The 9,845-nt window shown below is 49.8% G+C and overlaps 3 non-coding genes across 3 annotated transcripts; all 3 read right to left on the bottom strand.

The window, feature by feature from the left end:
- Positions 1–474: 474 nt before the first annotated feature.
- On the bottom strand, positions 475–667 carry LOC137354465 (U2 spliceosomal RNA). Its single transcript, XR_010970453.1, has one exon. It is a non-coding gene; the product is annotated as a U2 spliceosomal RNA (small nuclear RNA).
- A 1,423-nt stretch (positions 668–2,090) lies between these two features.
- On the bottom strand, positions 2,091–2,254 carry LOC137354889 (U1 spliceosomal RNA). The gene has a single exon (XR_010970540.1). It is a non-coding gene; the product is annotated as a U1 spliceosomal RNA (small nuclear RNA).
- Positions 2,255–9,392: 7,138 nt separating this feature from the next.
- Positions 9,393–9,583, bottom strand: LOC137354014 (U2 spliceosomal RNA). The gene has a single exon (XR_010970164.1). It is a non-coding gene; the product is annotated as a U2 spliceosomal RNA (small nuclear RNA).
- Between the last annotated feature and the right edge of the window lie 262 nt (positions 9,584–9,845).

The raw sequence follows: 9,845 nt of genomic DNA, 5'->3' as shown, positions 1-9,845 counted from the left end.
CTAACAGGTACCCCGTTGGTTAGGGGAAACAGCTTTTCCTGATTGGAGTAGTTCTCCTGCACTGAATGTCGAGAGTACTGTTTCAGCTGCTTTGTTTTGTATGAGGAACTGTCTTGCATCCTGCTGATGGACTTCCTTTGCTTGCCGTTGGTCCTCCTTTTGGGCTAATTGTGGTTTATTTCCTTGTACTGCGGCTCCCTTTGTGCTGGCTGCAGCTTAAGTTGGTTTGGAGGTTTGCGCAGAGTTTTATTGTTTGCACGCTGTGCGTGTAAGTTTTGTGCGCGTAAATAGATGAATGTGGCGGAGTAATGGGATGTTTAATTGTTGAGTGTATGTTTTAGCTTTCAAGCATTTGAAGGGTATGTATGATCTTGTGGATTTAGCCGTTTGTGAGTAGCTGTGTAAACTGTGCCAGCTTTGACGGGATGGTTGTACGTGGTTTTGTAGTTTGAAGTGTAGCAGCAGCAGCGGAAAGGGAGGTGCACCGTTCCCAGAGATACTGCAATACCAGGTCGATGCGTGGTGTGGACGGAGCAAGGCCCTATTCCATGTCCCTGCTCCAAAAATCAATTTAATATATGGTCCCCAGATAAGGGGCGTATCAGATATTAAACTGATAAGAACAGATTTTTTCCCCCCAACATGTACTTTATTCATAAAAATCAGTTTAAAAAAATGCATTACGAAACAGTTCAAAACAAAAGCGCAAAGGAAATCAGTTTTCTTCGATACAGGAGGGAGTTGCCTCACAACCTTTCCATTCCAATTTACATGCCGTGTACATTTTACAGCAAAGCCATATCTGGAGTATACAGCCTGAGGGGTTTCCCATGGGTCCAGCCCCTCAGTTCACTTCAGTAGGAGGACCTTACACAGTGGCCTTTCCCCATTGAGCCTTTGCGGCGTCTGGCCAAGCTTTAGTGCGTCCCTCAGCACGTAGTCCTGGACCTTGGAATGGGCCAGTCAGCAACACTCAGTCGTGGATAACTCTTTGCACTGGAAGACCAGCAAGTTTCGGGCAGACCAAAGAGGGTCTGTCACCGGGTTGATGGTCCTCCCGCAGCAGTTGATGTTTATCTCGGTAGACGTCCCTGGGAACAGAGGGTAGAACACAGACTCCTGTGTTACGGAGCTGCTCGGGATGAACGTCGACAGAAACCACTGCGTCTCTTTCCACACTTGCTTTGCAAAAGCACATTGCTGAAGGGGGTGGGCAACAGTCTGTTTCCCACCACAGCCACCTGGAGGGCAGTGTACGGAGGCGGTGATATTGCAGGCGCGCAGGAAGGATCTGACGGAGAGGGCCCTTCTCAGCACGAGCCAAACTACGTCTTGGTGCTTGTTTTGAAAGTTGTGATGATGAGGCATTGTGCCAAATGACTTTGGCAGTCTGCTCGGGGAACCAATCCGACAGGATGCACCTTCTCCTTTTCCCTTGGGCCTTGAGGACATTGCGTGCAGACCACTGCCTGATGGATTGGTGGTGAAAGGTGTTTTTCTGCACAAACTTTCCCACGAAGGATAGGTGGTACGGCACGGTGGAAGTGGATGGAGCATTCTGCGGCAATGTGGGCAGACCAGACCCATCCTTGGCAAGATCGGGGCCAGACAGAAGGTCAGCGGGTAGTGAGACTTGGTGTTTGCGTAGTTGGGTTGTAGGCAGAGCTTGATGCAGCGGCACACAAAAGTGGGCATGAGGATGAGGGGGAGGTTGTATAAATTTTTTTGTCCCAATCTTTACGTAGAGGTTTGAAGATGGTGTCCGTGCAGACAGGGTCCATTTTGGACGTGGCGATAAAGTGTAAGATGGGTCGGGTGAGCGGCGTGGCACAGAGTAGGAGTGGGGTATGGGGCGGCAGACAGAGCAAGAATGTGAGCATCTGGCAGCTGATGAGCAGGTTATTAGGCGCAATGGAGAGAGAGAGAGAGAGAGAACGCTGATACAACATGCTGAGTGTGTGGAGAAAAGATAAAAGAAAGGTTAGGAATTAAGCAGAAGAGCGAGTACATGCAAAGAAAACAGTGGGAATAAATGATGGCAACAAAAGAAGCTGAAAAAGACAGTAAGTTCTAATTTTGCTTTGTAAAACCAGGGGAGAGCGCGAACGCAGTCCCCCACTACCACAAATTTTGCAGTCGAGTATCCCGCATTTGGGGACATCGCAGGCGTCAGCACACCCGAAGTGCAATGGGCTAGCCTCGTCCTGGGAGAACCACCTTCTTGATCATGGTCTCTCCCCTGCCAGGTAAGTATGCTACATATTGCCACACACTGCCACCTGACATCACACACCACCTCTTACGGTCTCAAACACTCCGTTTTTACACATCGCCTTGTCACTCCATTCACAATCTGCTGCTCTTTGTTCACGTCAGTTCTTGGCAAATATTGCAATCTATCATTCATTACACCTTCCGACAAAATGCCGCACGGATCCAGAGCCTGCAATGACGTTTGAATATTGCCCTTAATAGGAAATCAGCACCCTCACCCCACCCCCTCAGCTGCCTTCCTTCAGGCCGCGAGGCGTTTTCCAGTAAGAAATCCCTAGACGTATACATTGCAAAGGAAGGAAATGCTTGGCTTCTCTTCCTTTCAAACACCATTCACAATCTGATGCCTTCGAAAAAGCACTTTTCAAGTTTTGCACCACAACACCAATAGGGACATAGGGAGAAAGTTCTGGCCGTCAAGTCTTCCTCACTTGTCACATTCACTTCCTTTGCTTGAAATATTTCACCAGTTTCCCAAAGCCAGCAAACCTACCTCCCTTTGTTTAACTCTGGCTTTGCAATCTATCTTACTCTCTGCAGTATGATCATTGTCCACATAGCCAGTAACTGATTCAAGGAGAAGCCACATTAAAAGGTTGAAGAAAACAGAGACATTTTGTCAAAACTTTTCGTCTTGCACTCATCAGGACAACCTGCAAGAATACCAATGTAAGGGAAGCAACAAATTTATACTGTATGAGAAGAGACTGCTGATTGGTTGGCAAGGGGACTCTGATTGGTAGAGGCGTTGACAGTTTTATGGTGACTGACAGTTAACTGCCAAGCTTTGTTTGAAATTTGTGTGGCGCATTTGCGTGTACTGGAAGCTACATATATTAATACACAGGGGCCTGTTCTTTGCAGACAGAAAGAACATGTACACACACTGTGCCTATTTCAGGGAAACAAAATATGTGACAGTCATTTGCTGGTTCATTCCTCAGGGCAATGCCTTGACCAATCAGAGTCAAGCTGCCTGCTTTAAATTTCTCCATGGCAACGCCTCTACCAATCACAGTCTACTTGCCAACCAATCAGCACTCTCTTCTCAGATAGTATAAATTTGTTGCTTCCCTTATGCTTGCGAGTTGTCCTCATGAGTGCAAGACGAAAAGCTTTGACAAAATTTCTGTTTTCAGCAATATTCAGGTTGTAGACACGCATCTACATGTTTCCTAACATCTTTCGGATGAGACATTAAACCGAGGCCTTGTCCGTCTGCCCTCTCAGGTGGACGGACGCAAAAGATCCTGCGGCACTCTTTCCACCACGACCTGGCCAATTTATCCCTCCATCGACAACACGAAAACAAACACTACCCCGTCATCATCACATTGCTGTTTGTGGGAATTTGCTGAGCGCAAATTGGCTGCCGCCTTTCCTAAACTTCAAAAGTGCTTCATTGGCTGTATTTGGGATGTGCTGTGATCGTGAAGGGCGTTATAGAAATGCACATCATTCTTGAAGGTACCCGAGCCATCACGGCAGGAATCCTAAATTCCTCCAGCATGGTCGGTGCTTCCAGCGAGGCTTCCTTGTGCTGCGTTTGAGTCAGGCCTTAAGTCAAAATGATGTCTCTTGTGGCAGGGAATATCTACGAGGAACCGTGGCATTTTCCTTCAAGAAGAACCGCATGGTCTCATCAACAAATAAAGAAGTAACTAAGAAGGTTACTGCTCCAAAATTCTGCTGCCCGTGTCCAAGCTCACACCAAGTGCAGTTCACCCATCGCCCCTGAGCTCGCTGCTTGAGCAGCACCACACGTTTCAATTGCTCATCCTTGCTTTCAAATTCCTCCATGGCTTTGCTCCTCTCAACCTCTGAAACCTCTTTGCGGCTCACTCCTCACCGAGATTCTTTCACTCCTCCAATTCTGGTCTCTCGAACATCGCTGATTTTTATCGCTCCACCGCTGGCGGCCGTGCCTTCAGCTGCCCAGGCTCGAAGCTCCAGATTTCCCTGCCTGAGCCTCTCCGCCTCTCTACCCTCCCTTAGGACGCTCGTGGAAACCTACTTTGGTGACCAAGCCTTTGGACATCTGCCCTAATACGGCCTTACGCGGCTCGGCGTCCAATTTTGCTTTCTGACACCCCTGTGAAGCGCCATGGGACGTTGTATTACGTTAAAGGTGCTCTATAAATCTTTAATTGGTCTGGAATGCATATTCTGACAGGATGGTGGAAAGAGACTCAATCATAAGGTTGGAAAGGGAATTTCAAGAAACAGTTGGAAGGGAAAAAATTAGCAGGGCTATAGGTAAAGAAGAGACAGGAGTAGGACTAATTGTATTTCCCTTTGAACGAGCGGCCATAGGCACAATGGGCCGAGTGGGCCCCCCCCCCCCGCCCCCCGCGTTGTCCGGTTGTATATGTCGGCGGCGGCATCCTTCCACCAACGTAAGATGATGGACGTGCAGCAAATCCATCGGCGATGCGATCGTTTCACGTGCTGCACTTTGACTGATGGCTGAAAAGGCCAATCTGTGAGAGACAGGTCCTGCCACAAGTGCCGCATATGAGGTGGGGTTATTAGGTGCCGTTGTAGGGTGCTGGTTTGCGTGTTGGCGCCTGCTGTCACGCTGCTGTAGCCACTGGCCGTCGTGGTGGCGTGCACCAGTCTGGGGTAATGTCGCCATTTTCCTCTGTTCTTGGCTAGTGTCTCCCACGTATGAAAATCGATGTTTCGGGCCTTCATGTCACGCTTGCAGGCATCCTTGAAGTGGAGCTATTGGTCTTCTGGCTCTGCCCACCTCGTCATATAGAATACCCTTGGGAATGGGTCGTCTTCCATCCTGCAAACATGCCCGCGCCAGCAAAGTCACCTCTGCGTGACGAGTGCTGGCATACTCGGGAGATTTGCTTTTGAGAACACCGTCGCATTCGCGATTTGGTTCTTCCATGAGATGCCGAGAATACGCCGCAGACATCGATGATAAAAATGGTTGAGCTTCCTTTCTTGACAGCTGTAAGTCGTCCATGCTTCACAGCCGTACAACAAGGTGCTGCGAACACAGGCCTCATAAACCAGCAACTTGGTCCAAAGTGCGAGCTTGTTATTTTTCCATGCACGTTTTGTGAGTCCGCCAAAGGTGGTAGCTGCTCTCCCTCTGCGTGTGTCGACTTCTGCATCAAGAATCAGACTGTCTGTCACCGTTGATCCAAGGTTGCAGAATCTGCACTTCCAGCGGAGTGCTGCTTAGTCCGATCGAGGGCGTAGATGTGACACCCTGCCCCAGAACCACAGTTTTCTTGCCACTTGTAGTAAGAGGGAAGAGGTTAGAGGCATGGGAGACACGCTCCATGAGTGGCTGTAGCTGAGTTTCCGTGTGGGCCACTAGCGCGGCATCATCAGCGTAGAGGAGCTCTCTGATCAAGTCGTGCTGCATTTTTGTCTTCGCTTTCAATCTGGATAGACGCTAGAGCTTGCCGCCTGACCTAGTATGCAGGCAAACTCCTTCCATATCTGCAGGGAAGACAAAGGTCAGGAGCGTGGAGACGAAAATACCAAACAAAGTGGGGGCTCGGACGCAGCCCTGTATCGCTCCATTCTTCATGCTGAAACTGTCGGAAGTGGAGCCACCAAACCGTACAGAACTGTGCACGTTGTCATGAAAGGAACGGGTGAGACTACAGAGTTTTGGTGGACAGCCAATTTTCTCTAAAATCATGTGCAGTCCTGCTCAGCTGACGGTGTCAAATGATTCCGTGAGCTCTACGATAGCAAGGCATGTCCTGTTCCCGACACTTCTCTTGCGGCTGGCGTATGGCGAAGGTCATGCCCAGTGTAGATCTGTCAGCACGGGAACCGCACTGTCCTCCTGGATACACTTGATCTGCCAGTAGACAGAGTCTTTCCAGCAAGACCCCAGTGACTCTGAGGAGCGAGATGTCCCTGGCAAGTAGTTGTTACGGTCTCCTCCGTCACCTTTGTTTTTGCGTAACGTGATAATTTCTTTGCATCACACATGTCCTGAGGAAGGATCCTGCCCTCCAACGGCGAAAGAGGAGGTCACGAAGGTGTGGCAGTGAATGGGATTTTCGTGCTTAAGCAATTCGGTTGGAATTCCATCCTTGCCGGGTGCCTTTCTGCGGGCAAAGGAATCAATGACCTTTTCAAGCTCGAGTGATCCATGACAGGAAGCTGCAGAAGAGCGTCAAGCGCAGGCTGGGAGATGCCCGTGTCACGGGAGTACAGCTCACAGTCGTGTCCAACCCAGTGGGACATCTGTTTGCTTCTGTCGCTGAGTACTTGACCGTAGGCCAATTTCAGAGGGGCAACTGTGGTAATGGTAGGACCAAGCGCCAGCTTGATCCCATCGTACATAGCACATAGATTCACACTGTGACAGGCAGTGTGGATTTCTGGACATAGGTTGCTCCGGTGTTTATGTGCGCAGTGTCTCCCTGTCTTTTGCACGACTGCCTTGGCTACTTTCAAGTCATAGAGTGTTCTGGCTGTTGGCTTTATGTTGTGCATCAGGTAGGCGCTGCTTTTTGCTTCAATGACAGATGTCATCTCTGCTGAGTAGGTCACAAAGCAGTCTTTGTTGCGTGTTCCGCCTTTACCAAATGTCACTGCTGCCGCTGTGTCATAGATGATTGAGCCCAGAGATTTGCAAGCTTCATCAATTTCAACATCGGCTTTTCCTGGTAAACCTTTAGCAGGTAGCAATTGCTCGAGCGCCAATGCGAACTGCTGGCACTTGGCATCATTTCTTGTAGCAGGGATGCCGATGCGTGGCGGGCCGTCCTGTTTGGAACTGTGAAACCTTTGGGCTTGGGCCCTCACTTTGCTGCTGACAAGAGAGTGGCGATGGTAGGTGCGGGCATGGAGAACGCTGGGCAGATGGTGTCTTCTGGTGACGATCAGGTCAAGTTGGTGCCAATGGCCAGATCTTGGATGACACCATGACACCGCAGCTCTGCTCCATAATCCCAGTCCTGCACCACGGCACTCACCCGACCCACCTTACACTTTATCTGGAGATCCGAAGTGGAGCCTGTCCGCACAGACACCATCTTCAAACCTCTAGATAAAGCTTGGGGCAAAAAAGTTATACAACCTCCCCCTCATCCTCATGCCCACTTTTGTGTGCGGCTGCATCAAGCTCTGCGTACAACCCCATTCCGCAAACACCAAGTCACACTACGTGCTGACGTTCTATCTGGCCCCGATGTTGCCAAGGATGGGTCTGGCCACGTTGCCGCAGAATGCTCCATCAAGGTCCACCGAGCCGTACCACCTGTCCTTCGTGGAAAAGTTTGTGCAGAGAAACACCTTTCACCACCAATCCATCAGGCAGTGGTCTGCACACAATATCCTCAAGGCCCTACGGAAAAAGGAGATGGTGGATCCTGTCGGGTGGTTCCCCGAGCAGACTGCCAAAGTCATTTGGCACAATGCCTCATCACCAGAACTTTCAAACAAGCACCAAGACGTAGCTTGGCTGGTGGTGAGAAGGGCCCTCCCCGTTACATCCTTCCTGCACGCCCGGAGTCTCGCACCCACTTTCCGCACGCTGCCTCGAGGTGGCTGTGGTGGGGAAGAGACCGTTGCCCACCTCCTTCTGGAATGTGTCTTTGCAAAGCAGGTGTGGAAAGAGATGCAGTGGTTTTTGTCGAAGTTCATCCCAAGCAGCTCTGGGCTGTTCCCAGGGACGCACACTGAGATAAACATCAACTGCTGCTGCAGGACCATCAATGCAGTGAAAGACGCTCTTTGGTCTGCCCGAAACTTGCTGGTGTTCCAGCACAAAGAGTTGTCCACGACCGAGTGTTGCAGACTGGCACATTCCAAGGTCCAGGACTACGTGCTGAGGGACGCACTAAAGCTTGGGACAGACCCTGTAAAGGCTCAATGGGGAAAGACCACTGTGTAAGGTACTCCCACCAAAGTGAACTGAGGGACTGGACCCATGGGAAACCCCTCGGGCTGTATACACCAAATATGGGTTTGCTGTAAAATGCACATGGCATGAAAAATAGAATGGAAGGGTTGTGAGGCAACTCACTCCTGTCTCGAAGAAAACTGATTTCCTTTGCACTTTTTGGAATGTCAGCTTGGTACTGTTTTGAACTGTTTTGTAATGCATTTTTTTCACAGATTTTTATGAATAAAGTATATTTTTGGGGGGGAAAAAGTTCTCCCGGGACCAAGCTAACCCATTGCCCTTTGGGTGTGCTGACGCCTGCGATGTCCCCAAATGTGGGATACTCGACTGCAAAATTTGTTTATGTACCATCTTTGCTCAGTTACAAAGACTCACAGACTGTCTCTCCCATGCCTGTAACTTGTTCTCCAAGTAAACTAAGGTCATGGGTCAAGGTTTGCGTCTCCGCGCCTGATCGCACTAAACAACACCCCACTGGAAGTGGCTAGCAGATCTACTCTCTTGGGTCCACCGTGACAGACAATCAGTGCCTTGATGTAGAGCTTGATACGTGCATAGGGAAAGCAGTTACCAGCTTTGCCGACTCGCGAAATGCACATGAGATAAGAGCAAGCGGACCCTTAGGACCAAGCTGATTGTTGAAAGGCCTGTGTTCTCAGCACTGTTTATAAGGCCTGTGTTCTCAGCACCCTGCTGTATGGCTGTGAAACATGGGCGACGTGCAGCTACCAGGAAAAGAAGCTGAATAATTTCCATCTTTGCTGTCTGCGGCACATTATGGGTATATCCTGGCAGGACAACATCACAAATGCGGCAGTCCTGCCCAAAGGCAGAGCTCCCAAGTGTGTTGGCACGAATGTAACAGACGGCGGATGGGACACGTCCGCAGGATGGAAGACGGTCGAGCACCCAAGCGCCTTGCGTACGGTGAGGTCGCCAAGACCAGAGGACAAATGGGGCAGCGTGTACTATCAGAGCTGGGAGTCACTAGCTGGCGGAAGAAGGAAATGGAGCTACATCCTGTGGACTGGCGTGCACTACCACAACGACAAGTGGCTACAGCAGCTTGGCGACAGGCGCCAAAAACAACAACTCACAGCGTCACGCGGCAGTTTGACGTGCGGAACTTACGACAGAACCTGCCACTCGAGGATGCTGCGAGCAGAGGAGCATGTACAGTTTGCGAACATTTAGAATACTGTTTTTAGATTTTAAAAATCCCCTGAAAGGGAGGTGCACCGTTCCCAGAGATACTGCAATACCAGGTCGATGCGTGGAGTGGACGAAGCAAGCCCCTATTCCATCTCCCTGCTCCAAAAATCAATTTAATATATGGTCCCCAGATAAGGGACGTATCAGATATTAAACTGATAAGAACAGATACTACACTTGATCTTAGCCAAAAGGCCGAGAAGCGATACCGGTATAGGTTACGGTGTCCTCAGGCCCCATTTGCCCTCCCTCTTTTACGTCAGACTGATTGTGTCCAAAGACGTATAACTGCTGACGGTTTCACTGTCGGCATATTTTTCTCTGGATTTCTAATTGGAACAGAAGATTAGTTGACAGAAGTTGCTGTTTTTTCCTTTGTCAGTGAAACTGCTTCATAGGTATGTAGATTGCCAGTATTCTACCAATCAGATGGGAGAGGGTTGTGCCTGTCCACACGTACGTACGTCAT

Source organism: Heterodontus francisci, chromosome 41, assembly GCF_036365525.1.
Source record: "Heterodontus francisci isolate sHetFra1 chromosome 41, sHetFra1.hap1, whole genome shotgun sequence".
Classification (NCBI taxonomy): Eukaryota; Metazoa; Chordata; class Chondrichthyes; order Heterodontiformes; family Heterodontidae; genus Heterodontus; species Heterodontus francisci.
This window is presented reverse-complemented; position numbering and strand designations above follow the sequence as displayed.